Here is a 21,334-nt window from a genome sequence, read left to right on the forward strand (position 1 = left end):
AATTCCCGTTGAAGCAAAAAGTTGCCTTCCGGCATTTTTGTTGAGCGACCATTTTCAGTAGATACTTATTTTTAAATGATACTGACAAAGATAAAGCAAAGTTTTGAAACTACCAAGTCAACAGTTTGGTGTTAACATACTAGATAGTTTAGAGTTTACATACTATATAAACCGAATTTTGGTTGAATAATGGACTGAGATAGACACTTGGTTATATTTTAATTAACAATAATACAATAACATCAATTCAAGTGTATCTTTAGTGAATGTTTGAATTTAACGAAAATCGTCACATACGACTCTACATTGCATAATAGTGAAACAAATACTTCATATATGTTGTGGTATTATTGAAATGTAAGGTAATGTACTTTTTTCTGTCGAATCTCACTGCATTAAGTTTACTATCGTTTGAATTTAAATGTATATAGTACTGGGTATTCAAAATCGGAACACCAGTATTCGATGGATAGTTTGCGTTGTATATATAAATATCCTAGAATTATAAAACGTCGCGAAAACTGCGCAGTGGGGTTATTTTGTCTTCTTTCTTTCACGAAAATATATATCTACACGATAATGAGAATCGAAAATACTCTTTTCTAGGAAAAAACAGGGCAAATGAAAAAAGTCTTCATAGTAAGAACAGCGGCCGAATTCGAAGTGTCGGATTGTGTGTACCCAGCACTGTAGCTCAATTTAAGGATTTCCTTGCACACAATGTAGACTATTCGTAACGATTATGTGAAGTTGGTGAGATTTTGGTAGGTGTAGCAGTAAAGAAAGGTAAAAGAAGAAAATTAAGGGCTAGTATCGTGGTACAGTCGACTATTCACACGACTTAACAACATATCAGCCATGGCTTCAAGCCCCGACCGGACCGTGCTCCTATACGAAGAACTGAATATTCTGCTATGGTAAATCAACAAGTCACTGAAAGCCAAACACAAACAGGCCTTGGCCGACATCAGTTGCTGAGCATAAAGAAGAAGAAGAAGAACATATTTTGAATTAAATGAAACAAAAAAAAAAACAAATTCCAGCGATATCGATCCATTTGCATAATCTATCAATCAGTTTCAAAATAATCCATCGTAGATGCATTATAAGTGCTTTGTACATTTGTGATGGACTATTGATATAAAATTGATTTAAAATCAAATCACTTTCTACGAAATGTTATGTAGGACGATAAACAAAACTTGCCATTTTCCTTTCTATAAAGTCTTATGGCATGAACACATTTAAACTTTAACATAAAAGACTTTTAATTTAATTACAGTTTTATAGAAAAAAATGGCCAGCAAAGAATGATATTTGACAACGATCGTAAGACAGAACCCATGACGGCAGACATTCGATTTTTTCCTTCCTGGGTGTCGGTTGTAAGTGTAGATAAAATAAAATAAACTCCCGTAAAGCTACCAAAAGCGTTGATGGTTTTACTGCTTTACCAAGGATGGTACAAAAGACAAAGCGCTTAGAGTAATAAGGACGGCGGACTCAAAAGAATCCCCCTCGGTTCTCGTTTCTACAGATAAATAGGCCCATCCCGGCGAGTTGGAAAATATAACTGGACGTTGAACTTTTGGGGTCGAAAAGCCTTGCAGCGATAAAGTGTTAACTACTGACTTACGTTGGATTACATGAAAAACGAGGTGTCGTAAAATTTCAGTCAAGGCAGTTCAGAGCCCCCCAAGACACCAGCCTGGCCGTTGATTTGTAAATGAAAACTGATAAGCATGGGATGTTTTAAGGTTTTCAATTACTATCACTGGAGCTGCTATAAATCATTTTTATGGTTTTGAGCGCGTACAAACAAGGATACCTTGACTGCTTATTTAAAAATTAATAGTATTTTCCTTACCTATGCTGAGTTTAAATAGTATTACGTGTGAAATAAGCTGAAAGATGAACGGGGGTTCAATGAATAAACATTGTGGAGTTATTTCGCGTTGTGCACAACATCATTATCATCGCAATTTTCCATTTCATTAGAGAGCAATCTCGGTACCGGTAAAACGTTCATCATCAGAATGAGCATCCTGCTTTAAAACGACCAGGAGCCACAGAGGTTGCCTTTAGGGCCCTAGAAACCGGTGGAAAATTTGCGCCTGAATACAGCTGGATTCAGAATACAGGTTGCAGCGGCCGTGACTGGAAAGTTAAAATTGAATTGGTCTCCTACGGGTTATCGTGCAAAGGAAGTATTAAACGGCAGCGTTCAGGGCTCAGAATGAGGTGAAATCGATTTTGCCTACAACCACCATCGCTAAGATCCGGTTAGGTAGATAAGAACGATGATGAACGTTCATTTTAGAGCAATTTGCGATCTCTTCTAATTTTAATTATGAAGCAAAGAAGGCATGGGAAATGTTAAACATGTTCGAAGCGTATGAACATGTACAGGAAAATATGTTTACCTTCAATACTAAGTTATAGAAAGTAACGGCATTTTTGCAACGCTTATATCAATATAATTAATGCATGGCAAACATAAAAACAAAGGAATCAAAACTCTAGTTATTGTGTATATTTAAGGAAGGGCATTATGGACAACTGCGCAACACGTGTAATTGATAGATTTGAAAACATTAAAAAAAAAACTAAAACAATTTTTAGGCGTAATCCTCCATGTGATAAATTCTATACATCTTTAAAATAACAGATAATCGTTCAGTGTCACATTTCCCATGTGTAGCAGACAGATGTAATTGCGTACTAGATGTATCTTTGATACTTGAGAAGTTTTATAAAACCGCTTAACGCCATGTGAAAGATACTTGTTGTAAACTGCTTCAGCATCAGAACGAAAGTAATTGTGAAAAGCACCAGCTGTGTGAGATGTTTGCTTTCATGAGCTCGTTTGGTGGTTACAAGAACGATGAAAGTGACGCATCAGGCACCATTATGTGTGGTTAATTGCAAGATGAAAAGCATTTTCTGTGGTTAAAAAGATCGGCAAAATGTGGAGGAAAACATATTTTGGAGCGGAAATACTCAAAGAACAGTGAAGTTTTGCCGAAGCTATTAAGACGGAGGCGCGTAAAAAGTTGTCAGACACTTGTGTTCAATTGAATGTCCATGATTTTCGAAACGCGCAAAAGTTCTGTTGTGCATTAAATTGCCAACGATAACACTCCTGACCAGCAGCGTATAGGTTAAACTCGGTACAGGTGTTGGTACCCGTGGGACGTCATTTTGGTTCACTGAAAGTTGCTTCCCGGACAGTTATTACGTGCGAAGGGGCTAGTGTCGTGTATGGTGGGAAACTTTTTTTCACGATGGTTTGTTTCTCACCACAGGCACGTTTGCAGAGTTATTTCCGCCTTTTTCGAGGTAGCAAGTGTCGTAAATATTCGAGACCGGATATTACAAAACCAAACAGGCTGTATTTTGAGGTGTTGCGAATAAATCTGTGTTGACCGAAAAGGCAGACAGTGAATATAGTTTGCTTGGCCAAGGGTAGAAAGTTAGTCGTGTAGCACCGCCATTAAAAAGATGATGATTTTTCATACTCTACAGGTTTGGTGGACTGTTCACGTTATGGCAATGGCATTATCGAAGGTAATATTGGATACTACGCTAGTTATTTTGAATTAAAAATCGATATATTCTGAAGGTAATTAAAAGACATAAAAAATAACCTCAACTTGTTCCATATAGCTTTAATCTATTACATTAAAATGGAAGTGAAGGATTTTTCTGTTTTAAACACCGCGTTACAGCATCGGGAAAATATAGTTGATTAATTTCATACAAGGTTTTCCAAGTTAGTTTCAAATCCACATCAATCTGATGTTTCATTTCTATCATCAAAATTTTTAATTTCTTCAGCATAAATTTTCAATACGTGTTAAGCTGGATTTAGTTTGAAAGTCCTTTGTGATGTGTTGAAAATCATTTGTCGTGTGTTCAGCTTGCAAAAACTGAAATTTAATTGTGAAGCAAATACACCATTTGACTGCTGTTGAAAAACATCTTGGAGGTGGTGAATAATTATGTCCACATTCGAAAGTGACTTGAAAAACCCTGCAAAAATCCAACTAACCAGAAAAATGTATAACAATGTATCGATGTGTTCCACCATCAAATTAGACACATAGGAAACGAAACCTTACTTGATATGAATGGAATTCAAGCATTTCTTAAACCCTGCATGGTTGACTTGATTACTGATGATTAGTCTTTTATTACTCTTTTTACATGACTTCGAATAAAAGCAATCTATATGGATGATGTGAAAACAATTCCATGAGTTTTAGTTGTCATTCATTTTATCGAAATGAAATACATTATCTGCGAGTGTTTGCCAAGTGTTCATTTAGTCGTTGAGGAATGTTAGGCAATACAATAAAGTCTGTGCTGGGTAGGTAAACAGGTTCCATTGGTTTGCTATGCAATATCCTGTTCGATCGCTGAATGTGAATATTTATTCCCAAAAGAAGAGTAAACATTGAATCACTTGGTCGATGAAAGCAAATTCATACGAAACACAAGGTCTTAGTCCGTGGTGTCCAAATCACTCCCATTCCCACCCTCGCATCTTCTACGTGTAGGTAGTGATGATAATAATTGAATAAAATGAGTGATTGTATTTCTATAAATATAATATAGAAACATTTCTATATTTGGAGATCTTTTAGTGAGTTTATAAACATGTGGATTTCTAAATGAATTTGTATTGCTTCAACTCAGTGCTGTTCCAACTTTATAGCGGAATTTGGGGCAAGTGTGCCATACGGGGCAAGAGTGCCACCAAGCATTTTTCCTTAAAAACTTGAGTTTAATGATCAATTGTGTATACAGTTGGTTGCTTTCCAATGACTAGGTATTCTGAGCCTAATTTCATATAGCCCAATTGATATTTCCCATTGTTTTAAACTGATTTATATTGAGTTTCAAAATTGAGCAAAATATTATAATTTTTTAATCCAACCAAATAAGCTCTCAAAAATCATGCGAACAATCAACCGAGAAAATATTTACACCACCGTATAGCTGAGAAAATGTGAAATTTTTTGTGGGGTTAGTTGAAAAAAACTTTCTTTTTGTCACTGAAAAATTCCATTTCAAAAAAGTTACAACTTTTGGGGCAAAAGAGCCATCTCTATTTGGGGCAAGTGTGCCACTATCTTTCATAGGCACGAGCTGTCAAAAATGTAAACATTGTTGTAGCGTGCTGCGGAATGGTGCGCTATTGTGAGCGGATTCCACGCCAGAAAAACAGAACAGTAACAAACCATATTGTGGTACAGTTGGTGGTCAAAAAGGGTTCATTGGTGACTAAATACATGTAGGAATATATACACTAGTGGTACAAACGTAATAATTTCCAATTATCTAAGAAACACGGTTATTTTAACCAGGTGGCCGTCTTGCCCCATACGAGTGGCACTCTTGCCCCACAGCCCAAAAAACAACGTCTTTTTGGACCCTTTTTAAAACGCTTCAAAAACTGTTTTGTTTGCACTTTTTTCAAGCGAAACTCATTTATAAGTGAGGAAATAGATGTAAAATGGTTATGAGATTTAAATCGGCTTTTGAAAAACACGTTTTAGTGAGTTATGACTTGAAATGCTTAAGGTGGCACACTTGCCCCAAGTTCCGCTACTTCTTGACTTAAACGTCAAAAAAACATGGATCGAAGCATAAATGTAATCAAAGGGAAAGATACACAAGGTATGCGAGATATGCAAATAAAAAAAAATCAATTTTAAGATTGAATGTAGTTACTATATTTGTTTACATCAGAATCATTACTTTCGATGAGCATTTTACGAAAATGTCACTAAACCAAGCCATGCTTCGACAAATAAGCTGAATATTTTTTAGGCTGCGTAAACAAATTTTTTTAAGCTTGAGGATTTTGACGAAGTCATGAAAAAGTTTAAGAAACTGAATTTTGCGACATTATTGATTATCAAACATCAAACAACATGGAGTGGTTGTTGAAGAAGAAATGTTGATCTGGTTCTTTAAGTTATAGAAAGCAGTCTAGACCTCCCCAAGAATGGCGATAAATATCGTATTAAAATCGATGATTATTCACATAAACACAGAGCAAAACGCATCTAAACGCCATGATACGCTGACTGAAAAAGAATGGTATACGTACTATATGGCTAGTGAAGAAGGATTGACAGATAGCATAACATGACAGGATTTGATTCAACCTTTTTTCTTTTGGATCTAATAAAAAATCAATAAGGTATTCGTGGTAAAAACATATAAAGAAAAATTGATTTCTAATGTTTGTAGAATACCTTGAAATAATTTTCAAAATGAAGTTGAACAATAAAAAACAATTTATAAATATTAACTTGTGATGTATAAGAGAGATAAATAAAAATGACTGACGAGTGTAACATGTATTTATAGTTGGAATGATTTACTAAGTTATTATACTTGACAGTTTCGTTTATTTGGTGGTTGTAGAATAAATAGCCTATGCTTTCATGATTCACGTGGACATCATTCTGTTGCGTAGCAAAGTTTGTGAAGATTCATTAAAAATGTAACATCTTTCCGAGTCACTTTGCAATATGAACAACACCATGTATCGCTCGCATGATGTGTTTCTATAGTTGCCACGTGTTGTACTTGCATCACAATATTTTTTCATTTGTTCCACATATTTTTCAAAATGATAAACATAACTGTCAAACTCAGGTCAGCTTTTGGCGTGTTAAAAGTCATGCGAAAGAACTGAAAAAAAAACTCTGTAAGCATTAAATGTATGTCAATTTTCGTAAACTTACAAAAACTGTTCGCTCGGTGTACAGCAATATGCCTCGGCATTTAATTCACAGCAGTGATTTATTCACTTTGACATAAGGTCGAAATCTGAAAAGAGTGTAAACCACATAACCGATTTTCTAGCCCTGAAATTGCTTTTTGTTCCGATGTATTTTCCGTCAATGTCGGTAGAGCACTACCAAAAAATTTAACGAGATGCTTTTCGTTTGCCACCAATAAGCTTATGTAACGTAAACCTTCCTTCCGAGTGGAATGCGATTATTTTTCCATGTGATTACTCTCCAGGCATGTAGTTCAGGAAATAATGCTAGAAAAGGTTACTGTCCAAGATCGTTACTCAATCTTAGAAAAGCGACCATAGCGCAATTTGGCGTAACATAAGCTTCCAAAAAGCGCTGTTTTAGATGGTTAGCTATAGTTGAAATATTCATGAGAGACGGTTATCTAGAATGCGAAAAGCTAAAGAAGTGCGATTGATGAACCACCAAGCTGCTGAACACAAGTTTGAACATAGAACAGCTCATATAATATGATATGCTGAATCTGTTCTGAGCAAGAAGATTGTAGGTATTACGATTTAGAATGTCTTTTAATTGCATGAAATGGCAAAGGATGGATTGTTTTATTTTCATTATTTTTTTGATTATTAGATTATCTATTTTATTTTGATAATAGTTACTGCTTTGATACACGCCGCATTGATATCCGATTAATAGTGTATCGTGTTGACTGTAGAATTTTGACTAAAGTAAAATAAGTGCAATGTTTTTACATACATATACACCTTTTTACATTCTTATATTTTACATACAATGAACGTACAAGTTCAAAAGCACGTAAAAATAAGATATTTTCGAAAACAATTTATTACACAAAAATGGTCCAATGACATGGTGGGGTAAAATTCTGTACAGTTTCTCTACAATAATGTACAATATATCTTCATCTGGAATGTTTATTAAGATTTGTTTAGCATATGTATTATACGTTAAAGATTTTTAATTTTTTTATTTAATCTTTATGTCAGAAATGTTTTTATTCAATTGTAAATAGGAAAAAACGCTTGAATCTAAGATTTGTAAAAGAAATAGATTATTCAGGACTCCTTGACGTATAGTGATAATAATTTTATATTCTCAATTTATTTTAAATGTTAGTAAACCACGGAGAAGAAAGATGACTATTTCATTTATTCAAGAATAGCAGGGAAGTATGGTTTAAAGAAGGGCCCAATGACAAGTAATTCGTATGAAAAAGATGAATAGATAACAAAAGCTCTAAGGGTGACACGAAATTGAAACAGCGGACCAGCGGACAAATTCATCACAATTAAGCAAAATTAAAACGGAAGCCAACGAGACAGTTCTCAGTCGTGAAAGAAGTTGTAAAACTTATAGCTTGAAAATTGCCATGCTACGATGTGCAAGATAGTCAAAATGCAGACGTCGCACTTTTTAATAATAATAATGATAATAATTTCTTGCTAGCTTAAATAAACAATTTGTTATTTGTTAAAGGAACGCCTTAATCATAAATTAAAAAAACGGAAAGCTTATAGCATTTCATTTAGCATTTGGCAGGTTAGTAACATTTGATTAAAAATCGATAAAAGAAATTCCTCACTTGCTTAGACAATGAAAAATCCTTCCTTCGTAAAGACCATAGTAATTATGAATGTTAATCAATTAAGTTATAAAAAGAAAACATCGTCCAAATTATTGTTCTTGGATTTACAACGTAAGCTTTTATGTTAGCTAATTCTATGGGTATATGATACCACGAAATCTAGAAATTAGAACCGTAGGATTGTCTGACCTATTCAAAGGTCTTCCCAAAATTTAAGCACCATGCGCCTCCATTGAACGGGTTTCGTTTATCCAGAAGCTTACAGGGTTTCTAAAGTCAGTTTCGAATGCAAACGATGCTATTCACTGCGTGCTAGATGTTAATCTACAAGAATCTGATGATTCATTTCCATCATCATAATCTAAAATTTTTACAGCATGCATTTTCAATACGTGTTAAGCTGCATTTAGTTTGACAGTTCTTTGTGATGTGTTGAAAGTAATGTGTTAAAAATAAAATTTTATTCTGAGGTAATAAACCATTTGACAGTTGATGAAAAACACCTTGGATGCGGTGAATAATTTTTTGCACATTCGAAAGTGACTTGGAAAACCATGTAAGCAAGAGTGGTGCCGTGGTACAGTCGTTAACTCGAACGACGCAATAACATACCCGTCATGGGTTCAAGCCCCTAATGGACCGTCCCCCCATTGCAAGGACTGACTATTCGGCTGCATGGAACTGAATAAACTCTGGAAAACCTGTACGCGGACATACCGGCGTAGGGCGTTTATGCCAAATTGAAGAAGACGAATAAGCATTGTATAACTAGCATAATTGTTTGTAGCTAGCATAAGGCTTAGGAATGAATTTGAATTGTCTAATTTCATGAGCCTATTTTTTACTACTTCACGTTTTACGACAGATACGATGTGCTGTTGTTATTAACACACGAAATGCGTCTCCACAGAACATAGGCTTTCTCATCCTGTTTCAAGCACCCACAAATCATTTTTACAGGAAGCTTGCTACATCAGAAAGCTATGTGTGCTACGTGAAAGCTTTTATTATTCGATTAATTAATTTTTCTCGTTCCCAGTTTCAGGAAATGCGGAAGGCAGCTGCTGTTACACTTATGAGGCAGGTATGTAGCAAAAGGCATAAATTGATATTTATTTTTTATGCGTCGTGTCAAATGAATGAAGAATTTGGAATGTTGTTTGGCAAAGTGAGTGAAGCATCAGAATGCAAGAATCGTGCTGGAAAACGAACAATTGAGAGGAAGTTGTGCGATGTTTTTCATTATTTATTTTCCTGTTTCATATTTCGTTCTATGAAAGACAGGCGAGTAAAGGTTTATTTATTTTTACTGAGTCAATTTCGGGAGCAAATTGGATTAGAGTAGAGTAGGGAAATTTTCTCGGGATGGTCAGATGCTTGGTTTGCGTCTTTTTATTTCTTTCACTGATTTGCTGATTATGATGTATAATCGAGCCCTTCCGTAACACATACAGCACAGGGAGGTGGGACGTATATGTTATATATAGTATGGTAAATTAGGTAGAAAAATCAAATTGGGTTAAGAAAAGAGTGCGCCCTGGTATACAGTGACTTTGTTATTTATATTTTTTGTTCTAATTAATAAGAATAGTTTGTTTGCGGTGAAATAAAAATATTTCAATGTGTTCCATTATTGAAATACATTTGAATTCACTGTCAATTGAGTCATGTTCAAGTACCAGTGATACTTGTTATATAAAAATAACTTGAGCTCATTCTGTGAAAAATTAGCTTGAACTCATTTCCTGCTTTGCACATATTTTTTAAACTTAAAGCATCATGGCGAAGGTTTATATTTTCGGTGTATATTTTCCGTTATACGTTTTTTGGGCTGTTGTGTGTGACTGTTGAGTGAAAAGGGTAAATTATGTTTGAATATTTTATGCGATACAAGTAGCTTTCCTGCTCTTAGGGGCAAAAGAACTGTGGAAGGCAGTGTGTTAGGTATGTATGCTTGATGGAAATAGGGAGTTGCAAACAATCGTCAAAGAGATGATTAGTTTTCAGGTCGTATACAATGTTGAGCATACGTATATTTTATAGTGTTGTATATTGGGTATTTCGTTGTTTTTGTATATATTTATCTAAAGTGTGAAATAGTTTATAAAACGAAAATATTGTCTAGAAATCCATAAAAAAATCAGCTTTTCCAATTTGTTTTTAATGTTAAATAATCAATTATCAGACTTATTTCAATACATAGTTGAAGCTAATAAAATATATACTAAATGAATAAAAGTGTTCACAACTCATGTCGTAGTATGAGCTTACGTCGTGATATATTAATCGGAACGTGACCACCGAGACACCACGCCTTTATCCATCGTTCTGTAATCAATCATCATGTGTCACTACGTTGCGCCTATATCTTCTATACTGCTACCTATCCACCTATGCTACGGTTATCTTTCAGGAAAGTTGATTTGGAATTTATCTCTCAACTAAAGTTTTATAGGAATGTCTTTATGAATGAATGTTAGAAAAATGTTTTTAGCAGTTATACTTATAGCGAAGTGTACTAAATTATTTTTTATATACTTCAACTACTACGGTGTCGGTGTTCTGAGTACCGTACACGTAGTATGGTCTATAAGCAACATGCAGGTGCCGTTAACCATTTCCGGACTTCCGGACAAAAAATGATGATAATTGATATAATGTTGAAGCTTTCGTACAGCATGAGCTATCAACCTGGTAGTTTTGAAGGCTTCTTACAGTATTCGATAGGAGACAGGTAAGTTGGCTAGGAAGGAACTTATCCAATTAAGGTTAAAGGAAAAAATCAATCATCAATCAATATTTAATTAGAGGAAGAAAAGTGTGTTTTCTTATCAGATTCGTTATGATTGGTGTTGGAACGTTGAAATAGTCGATTGATACGTGGAATCTTTTGTGCATCTAGTCGAAGCTTTTGGTCAACACCAATATTTTGTACTTATTTTAGATTGATTGTTTTGGCTTTTTAGCGTGATTTTTATAAATACATACATATATTACTTGCTTCTCTTTATGCCTAAAATGTGTAAAACACAATAGTATTATTTGTTTTGGCTCAGTGTTTATCGAAATAGTGGAACATTTCGATTATAAATTGCATCTTAAGGTAACAATAACAGCTATAGTATTCCTAGCAATTCATCATAGCTGTACCAATTATGGTTGAAAGCAAAAGTTGTAATTATTTACACGAAATATTATTTTGTGACATTCGTTTAAATCACACCATATAAAATAAGTTCACTGCACCAAAAAAAAAGTATGCAAACATCATTAAATGACACAAAATAATAGTTTAAAATCTCGGTTTTCTATCACTGGTTGTATTTATAGCTACGCTCAATTTATCGCAAAATTAATTGGGCTAATCCTTCTAAAACTTAACCATCTTATTTTATTTATAACATATGGGAAACTATGGAAGGGTATATGGAAACTATACCGAAGTCAGCTACCGTTTCAGCACGAGACGCAGTGGAGCTCAACTCAGGGTGGTCTGTTTGAATTTTTTTATGGAGTATCGTAGCCATTGCCAAATTATCTTCAAGATTCACATTTTCGATGGAGTGATGGTAGATTTTGATCTGAAGTTGTTCAGTAATTAAAATTTTGCATCAAAATGATGATGTGATAGACTATAGTGAAGAATGTTACTTCAAAACCTCAAATTTCCCAAAGCTTTTCTTAGCATATTGGTAAGAGATGCCATACATCTTGGCAATACATTTTAAAAGAGTGCTAATTAACAACCGGAAGTGGCCAGCAAGAAAATTAATGAAGTACAAATGGATAAAAATGATCACTTTTGAAATAAAAAGCCCATCCGTGGTTTCAAAACGTAAATTCACTTTGTTATAGTGAAAATAAGGTACGTTATAAACATAATTGGTGCTGTAGCCACAATTGTTACACTTATCTTACATATAACAAAAGAAAAAAACCCAAACAAAACAACAATTTAAATTACATTCACATTTTTTTGAAAGGTGGGCGTGTATGGCGGCCTCCAACACCGTGAATCCGCTATTGCAGGTTGATATCATATAACAAAACACTACACAATATGCGTAATTCACTATTCAAATGAAATACTAGATGTATCAAGGTCAATCGAGATTGAAAAATATAGCAAAAATAGCAACAAAAATCCATAAATACGCAATACGTATCCATAAATACGCAACCCATGATATTTTTATTCAGAAGGCTGGATTTTTCGTAAAACGGATGAATAATGGTAAAATGAAGTATGTGTTGTATTTGAATAGCGGGAATAAAACGTGTACGTTGCATTATGTAGCAAAATTTTGACAACCCAGTTACGTCGGTAAACGGGAGTTACGAAAGGTGCTTATGAAGCGCTCGTTGCTCTGCTTGGAAGTGAAAAATGTGCTCAAGCTTCACTATAGGAAGGAACGAGTGGAAAACCTATTAATCTTGCTGTCTTGCTGGGAGCTTCGGGTTTTAAAGGGGTACACCAAATGAGCCTCAATTTGCAAAGTTAAGAGTTAGAAATAAATAACAATTACTCTTTGTGTAAATAATCTTTAAGGCTGTGCAGTGTAGTTGGCACTTGCACATTGGTTAAAAAGGGCATAATGGTTATGTTGAATTCATAAGAGAGCTTGAAGAGCGTTGGGTGTTTGAGTGAAGTGTTTCATCTACCACCAGTACACAATGTCATGAATTCCTTATCCAAGACTGCAAAATCAATTTAAGCCTACAAGAGTTCATCATCCTCTTTCTCTTCTCTGAGCATCATCAGCAAGATGCTGCTCTTGAGACAATGGTTGCTGTATGTTAGCTTGTGGGTTTTGCGGGAAAATAGGTTGGACTTAGTTGCATTTCATGAAATCCATTGTTTGGTCGAATGAAGGCAAGATGAAGCAGCTATGAACCATGTGTCACCAAACAGCTAGGATCAAGGATCAACACGGCAAGAGATTTTGACTGATGGATGTTCTATGCTTTAGCTCCTTGTTTGGGTTGTAACAAAACTTAACTGATCCCATGGGGATGAAACAATTCTAACCGGATTGCCAAAAGATTTCTATCCAAACATTCACTTATTCATTATCATTCTTCAACGAGTTGCAACCGTTAGGACATGAAACCAGAGTATATGGATTGTTTTTGTTGTTCATATCTGTATGGGATCATGCAACCACAGCATAGTAGTGTAAGTTTTTATCATCTTGAACACACAGAATCCACTCCATCTTCATCCCCAGGCGACAGTAGTTGAAGCACATGTGAATCCTTTTTAAGGCTACCCACTTTGCAGTGAGTGTCTTTTTCTGTACACCATCCACAATACCCTTCTTGCATCAGCTAGTAGCAGACGAGGCTGGTTACTTGTTAGATCTTTGATTCCGTCGCGTTTATCCTGGGATGAGCTGCATCACTGTTTGGTGGAAATGGTGAGCCATATTGCACAAAAGGGAAGAAGCATCCGAGCCAAATCCAATCTTTGGTCGTTGGAGTGCTGGATTACCGAGTGGAATTTGAGTGGCGTCGGATAAAGTCGAAGCTTCAGGAGCTTTGAGAATATTGACAGCTGCAGTGAAATTGATTCCTATTTTTGGGAGCGCTCGTATCGTGTCCCGCTAGCCAGTGTCAGGTGATGCGTATGTCCTGTAGGTAACACCGATCTGATTGGCAGGTGAAATGCAAACTCATTCGAGCTTCGCTTGTGGCCGTACCAAACCCTACTAGAGTCTAGTATGTAGTTTGCAAATGGTATGGATAGCATTATCATTCAATTTCCGTTGAGGGACCGTTGAGGTGCGATGTTTGCTAAAGGTATAACACGTTTGTTCGTCTGCTTATAAACAAACTCATGAAAGAGTGTACATGCAAAAACCGAGGAATGAGTGTTTAGATAATCGACGGCTCTTGCCTGTAACATTTTAGTTCTTGTTGAGAATGTATTTTAATGACAGCATATTGTTGGTCAAACACTGTTGAACATTCGTGATACGTTTGAACAAAGCGGCCTCTCTCATCGGGCCAATGTTTTACTTCTTCTATTTGGTCCTACCCGGACATGCCGGCATATACAGTCTTTCGAGACTCAATTCATTACCACGCAGCCGGATAGTCAATCCTTGCTACGAGGACACGGTCCATTCTAGGCTTGAACCCATGACGGGCATGTTATTGAGTCGTTCGAGTTGACGACTGTACCATGGGACTGCCAATGTTTTACTATGTATCATAAAACATAATTGGTTTACAAGAGATATTATACAAAAAATTAAAATATAATAGTTGTTTGGATTGTTTTCATTCTATTTACGACTTTAATACCATGTGGAAAATGATTTTACATGTAAGTACTTATTTGATAAATTAAATGTACCATACATATGTTCTACTCAACGATTCATATTCAGATTGAGCCAAATTATCTTAATTTAAGGCTGATTGAAGGGGAATATTGTGTATACTATCGTACCTCCTGGGATCAATTAGTCCGATTTTAATTTACTCCCGAAAATGTATGATGTCATTAGCTTACCAGTGAATCCCGGATGCTAAAGGTTTTTGAATTGGAGAGCTAAACGAGATCAAATTCGCGGTACTGTTTCGTTTTAATGGTGTTATTAGTAAGCAAAAAAAGAGCAAGCAGTCTCTTCTCTAGCCTCTTGCTCATGATTTTTACTGACTCTTGCGATAGCTGTTTGTGGCAAACCATGATAATTTTGTGCTAAACATAAATCCAGGAGCGACACGTAGGCGCAAATGAGGTGCAAAAACACCCCAGAGTACGAAAACGAAAGTGTGGGAGAGAAAGTTGCGAATAAAATTTGCTGATGTTCGTTGAAAGATGTTACGTACACCGGGAAAAATAAAGAACCATGGATTGCAAACGGTGGGGTCAGATCTTACTGAGGTTGTTTATTGGCTTATTCGGATTTTACAAATCTTGCGAATGTCTGTCGATCTTTCCCTATTCGTCTATCTGCCCCAACGAGTGTCCGAAGAAGTTCAGTGAGAATTTTGAAATGGTGATGCAAAGTGGGAAACTATTTATCATTCGGGAGCTGCTACCGTTTGATGAGAGTATCGAATAGCTTGATATAAAAATTACCACTCTTAGATATTGGGAGTAGCAAGGTTACCTGTCAGGAGAAACATTTTTGAAGCCAAGCAACCAATTTCAGACTCAAGTAATTTCTTCTGTGCGAATGTGCAAATGAGGTAAACATAACCTACGAAAGAAGTTGACACGAGAAGCCTATTTCTCGTGATACCACAGGCTTTGTAGATAAATTAGCACATAGCGAATGAGACTTATGAAAATACGGTGGATTAGCATCTAAAACCACTAACACGAAGAAGGCACTTAGTTGCACAACATGGCCGCGGGTATATTGTGATATATTTGTCTCTTCTATTCTCTCGATTACATGGCGAACGTCTTAAAAGAAAACTATTGAACGTGCCTAAACTTTCGTTGCTAAAGTCGGTAAGCCTTAAGACTATGGGAAGGAAAGATAAAATAGAAAGTAATCATTTCCTGCTCACTGGACAGGCTTGCTAATTATCGCAAACGCAGAGACGTGGTCGATGGAGACGATGCGAATCCTAGGTCCACTTTTGCTGTACTGAACAAATTAACGATAATGATAACGGATGTTCATTAAGGCAACAGAAGAGCTCTGCTTTACCTTAGAGATTTTGTTTCTACTGGCTGCGAATAAACATACAGAATTGTGACAAATTGTATCTTTGAGTGTTGTTCAAATATGTTCTATAGAATGTCCAAAACCAAAAAAAAAATCAATTTAAAATGTTTCTAGAGGTTTTGAATCTGATTAGAAAGTATGCAAACCGAGTAGAACGAGTGAAGTTCACTACTAACGGTTCTTGTTTATAGTAATAAATAAACAATACATAAATTCACTTTAACATGAATACATACATCCACAGACATTTTGATGTTTTTATTTGATTGATTTGAAAAATTGCTCATTCCATAAACTTTTCAGTTAAAAAAACTCCTTAAGCAGTATTAGGCGGGAAAAAAGCGATGCTTCAAATGGAAAAATAATTTTCATAACTATGCAATAATTATAAACTAATTGTAAATAGGTCATGGTTATGATGGTTATGAAAAAAAACCATTATTATGACAGCACAAAAAGCAGTTAATAACGATCATATCGATAAAATAGGCTACAAATGTAAAGAAAATAAGGAAATAAATAATAAAGCAGATAAGTTGCATATGAATCTGCTTTAACCCGTATCACCATACACTGCACTTGTGTTTGATAATAGTACACTGCAATCGCTAATGTATAATGGACCAAAAACAGATGATAAAATATACTTTCAACCGAGTATTCCCGCCATAAAGGTAAATACACAGGAGGAAATGCTCTGAGAACAGAAGTCTGTCAATACACGATGTATTGAAAATACGACCGAACCCGTAATAATGTTAATAAAAAAAACTAAATGAATCCATACATAAAAAACATTATTTTTTTCATGTTTAGTTACAGTGATGTAACTAAGAGCTATATTAAAAAAAGACCAATGTTAACGAATCAGTGTGAGGGACGTTAACCCGTTCGTCGGAAGTAACAAATAAAAAAGTTATCTGATGGTAAACGAATCAGAGGATAACGGAGTAGTGACTTGGATACCGAAACCTGCATGAACACACACATATAACATGTGTAGTAGAGTTTGATATGGGGGTTGAAAACAGAAAAGGTAGTAGCGGTGGTAAATTTGGTTTCTTCATCTCGATGGTTTGAGGTGGTTAGTGTCGTCAATGTATGCTGGTTTTAAGCCCAGATCGATAAAGCAGTAGTCTTGCTGAGCACAGCCGGGCAAGCGCTGACAAAGGTAATTTAAAACCAGCAGTGTAGAACGATACAGCGTGTCTAATTTAATGAATTGATCCTACCTTTATCGATGGAGAATACTGTCCACGTCGACAGGAATCGATGGAGCTGGTTGGCAGTCCTAGTTGCAATGCAATTTGTTTAGTGTAGGGCAACAACGCTACTGGTGCCCACTTGCCTCGTCGGTACGTTCTTTTATTCGTTATATTTCGTTTGTTCGTTCGTTTCAAAGTTCAGAAAACATTAAACGCTCTGACCTAACATACACTATCGCTTCACATCCGGCCTCGTTAGAATTGAATGCCCGGGAAAAGTAACAACAACATACAAGCAGCTATGCCGCTGCTTTAGAAGTTAGAGTGAGAAAATAAATCAAGAATGAACTTATAAGAATGAGAAAGAGAACATAAAATGACGCTTGTACTGATGAAACACGGAACACGACGACGAAGTTACGCTATGTTTCGGAATGTCTTTTCAGCTCAGCAAAGTTGTGAGACAATAGGCTATCATAATGGTTTTCTTCATTAGTTTGGACCGAATCACACAAAATTATTAAACAAACTGTTTGATTATATTCTATTTTGGCTGAATTCACACCAACACTCACTATAATTGAAGAAATAAAGCTAAAACTTTTTGAAATTACACCAAACGATGGAAAATTTCCCGGTATGTCGTACACTTTTCACCAGAGATCAAACACAAACTGAGCAAAGCATCTTTAGTTGCTGTGTGTTTGTGAAAAAGAGGGTGCGACGTGGATATCGATGTGTATAAAGAGAGACAGAAATACACAAAACGTGCGAAGTAGAAAAGGGTAGGAGAATAGTATAAATTTGTGCGAGAGGAAAAGTCTCTGAGAGAATCACTCTCCCAGGCTTTTTCAACGCATCATGGCCGGTGCTGTGAAGCCAACAAGAGGCCCAGCAGGATGCTCTCGTATGTCCTATCTCGCGATATCGACAACGATTTGCTCCTCATGTTAGTGATAACGACCATGCGCCTGCCCTGTAAGTTATGCAAGAGAATGTAATCGTATACTGAAAGTAGTCGGAAGGTGAAGTGGCACTCGTTGCGATGGTTACCGCATCACATGGGAGAGCTAAAGAGAATATATGTGTCGTGAGAGTATAATCAAAGCTTTTTGAAGTATCTGAATGCAACCTCGCTCATGTGTTGAGTTTATTGGAAAATAAAATATGAAAAACTATTTGGAACTGTCTGCACAAATGGTCATGATTTTGATTTTAACCTATTGTGGAAAACACTTACCAAGATGGTTACTTTCGTTCACGAATGTGCATTATTTTATCCCATGTTGAAAACTAGTTTCCTCCTGCAATGAAAGATCGATAGCGATAGCATGTTAAGTGAAGTTCATTACCATGCCCTACATTGCGGTAGTGAAATACAGATCGTTGAATATTGCTAATGATGCTAATTGGCGAGTAAGGTACGAGAGCATGTTTTATTTTCCCGGCAATTGAAAGACACATTTGGTGAAGCGGAAACACCGGAAGACACGCGCCAAACCATGCTGCTGGCAGAGCTGTGGAGCAGAGAATACTTCGCTTGGGTTTTACGCCTGGCGCCTGCGTGTTGTATGTGTCATTCGTTGTACAGGTTGACATATCGCTACCATTCGCTTATGTTTTGTGTGGGGGTTTGGTAGCAAAACAATGCATAGAAACACAGACCGAGTATGGGAAACAAAACCCACATAAACATGAAGAAAATTGTAACGGCATCGAAAAGCTAGATCAAGCATAACGTCACTAGCAAGGCTTGAAAATGCACAACGGCTGGCCAGAATGTGAACCAAACAAATCCCGCGAGCACACCAAAAATAGGGACTGCTCGCATAAACTATCATTCAATTTCGCGGCGCTCGCGTGCGTAAAGAGAACCGTGCTTTGCGCGAAAAGGCAGCGGGAACTTATTGCATATCGGAGCTGCATGTTGGTCGGCTCCTTTTTTTCTCGCTACATTATTTACATCAAACTGTCTCAAGAGTACAATTTTACGACGCTGTAAAACGATGAATGCTGATTTCCTTCACGGAAAGCTGGAGCGGCTGGAGTCAGCTGAGTGGTGATAAAAAATCGTTACCATATAGCGCTTTGGGGATTGCAATGGAATGGCGAGACCATTGATATTTATTGCCTCCAGCACATTGTTAAATAGTTTGGTATGGTCGTGAGCTGATTAGACGACGATTTCATTATCACCTGCATGGGTGAGGGAAATAAAAAAAAAGTTTATTTTTGCATCACATCGTTATTAATATCACATTTTTTATCTAAACTAATATAATTAATTGAATGATATTTTTCAAACATAGACTCTTAATTTAAACAAATATTTGTCTTTTCAGTGTTAAGAAGTATGTATAAAGTGAATAAAAGTACTAAATTTTATCAAAAATAACGATTTATCAACTTGATTTTTGGTTGGAAAAGGTTATGCTTGACTTAAGCCAAAATCCGAGTTACGCTACTGTCTCCGGCACGCATTATTCACGTAACTTGTCGAAGGACTGTACATAATTAATATTACTGATAACATTTTGAATTACATTAACAACAGCGAATATGAGAAAATGTGATATTAAAACTACCAGAAGGTGACAATAGATGCAAAGATTGACAAAGAATGTTGTCAGTTCGATCTGAATATTAACATTTAAATCGATTTGGCGTTCAGAAACGTTTGGTCGCATATAAAAAAAGCGTTTTAGCTACATCCACAAAAAGCGATTATCGATAGAAAATGGGCGCGAAATATATTCCATGTTTAGGGAATTTTTATGTTGGTTTGAGAGTGCATTTTGCCACGGGGGATACAGTTCGTTGCATATTGTGTGAACAGGTTCTTTGGAAAAAGTGGATTCATATCATATCAATTGACACATGTTTTACATGCAGTCAGTGAGATACTATCAATTGCACTGAGAAAAGACCGGGAATTGATTGAGCATTTTAAATGTTGGGCACATAATGAATTATCTAATATGTGGTAAGATTTATTATCAAGTATCATCAAGAATCATCAAGTACAGTTAGAAAGACATTTTTTAAAAAAGAAAAATGAATAAAATACCGTAGTATTCTGTATTTTTTACAACCTTAAAGCAGAAACAATATTGTAGCCAGTGGCGCGTTAAACGGTGGGCGGACTGGGCGGCCGCCAGGGGCCCCGTCATTGTGGATGTTCGACTTCGTATCGATTATACCCCCCCCCCCCCCCCCCCCCCCCTCTGAATGGGACTTTTACCATCTATTTCAAAAAGACTCATTTTTCCCATCGCTTCACTCACTGTATTTTGTCGAGGGCCCCGAACCGGAATACCGGGGCCCCATACTACTCAAAGCAGCACATTAAATGTTCTAAGAAATCTGCCAATACTTGCATCAAAGTCGCAAGCGAAGAACGCTGCGACACGCGCGCACAGCTCAAATCAATACCTCATCATCGTTGTCGCAAAGTATTGGACAGAGCGAGAAACCGTCAATTTTTGCTGGTGTGGGTGGCCTGTGCACGAGACACTCAAACCCAAAACCACGCAGAGCAACTTGCTGCTAAAATGGAATGCACAGAACGCTGCGCTTAACTACCACTGAAAACCCGTTACACAACACAGGCATACAACACACCCAAGCAAAAATTTAAAGACCCCGAAACACAACATCAATAGCAGGAAAAATTGACTAACATCAAGCAAGCAACGGTGCACCAGTGGGTAGAGGTTTCATTCGAGAAACGATTCCATCGATATCGATGTGTGCGCTTTTCAATTTGGCTGGGATGAAACGTGCCTGCGCTTGTCTGGGGCCCCCTATATTTGTTTTGCAGATGTGTGCCGAAAACAGACAGCTGTTTTCACGCGAAAAATGGTATTCACATCTCAAGCCTGAGATCGTGGAGCGTGCCTGCTTTTAACGAAAAACCTTAAATTTTCACGCGGGGTCCTACTCAACTTTTGTGGTCAACTGACAAATAGGGGAAACTGGGAAGGGGTGGTATTCATATGTCCAAAAAGGAACTGGGCCATGTTAATATTAAAACGATGTTTTATCACTATTAACATA

The 21,334-nt window shown here is 36.4% G+C and overlaps 1 protein-coding gene across 8 annotated transcripts in view; it reads right to left on the bottom strand.

Annotated features, from left to right (window-relative positions):
- Positions 1–21,334, bottom strand: part of LOC121594903 — a 58,166-nt gene that overhangs the window by 25,506 nt on the left and 11,326 nt on the right. For 3 of the 8 annotated variants that reach the window (XM_041918720.1, XM_041918721.1, XM_041918719.1), the window contains exon 2: positions 18,519–18,582. The gene's annotated coding sequence lies outside the window, so the exon portion shown is untranslated. Of the gene's footprint in view, positions 1–17,305; positions 17,589–17,853; positions 17,941–18,518; positions 18,583–21,334 lie in introns of those variants that run through there. The other 5 variants (XM_041918716.1, XM_041918717.1, XM_041918718.1 and 2 more) reach the window with 5 other exon arrangements.

This window comes from Anopheles merus, chromosome 2L, assembly GCF_017562075.2.
Source record: "Anopheles merus strain MAF chromosome 2L, AmerM5.1, whole genome shotgun sequence".
NCBI classification, from domain to species: domain Eukaryota; kingdom Metazoa; phylum Arthropoda; class Insecta; order Diptera; family Culicidae; genus Anopheles; species Anopheles merus.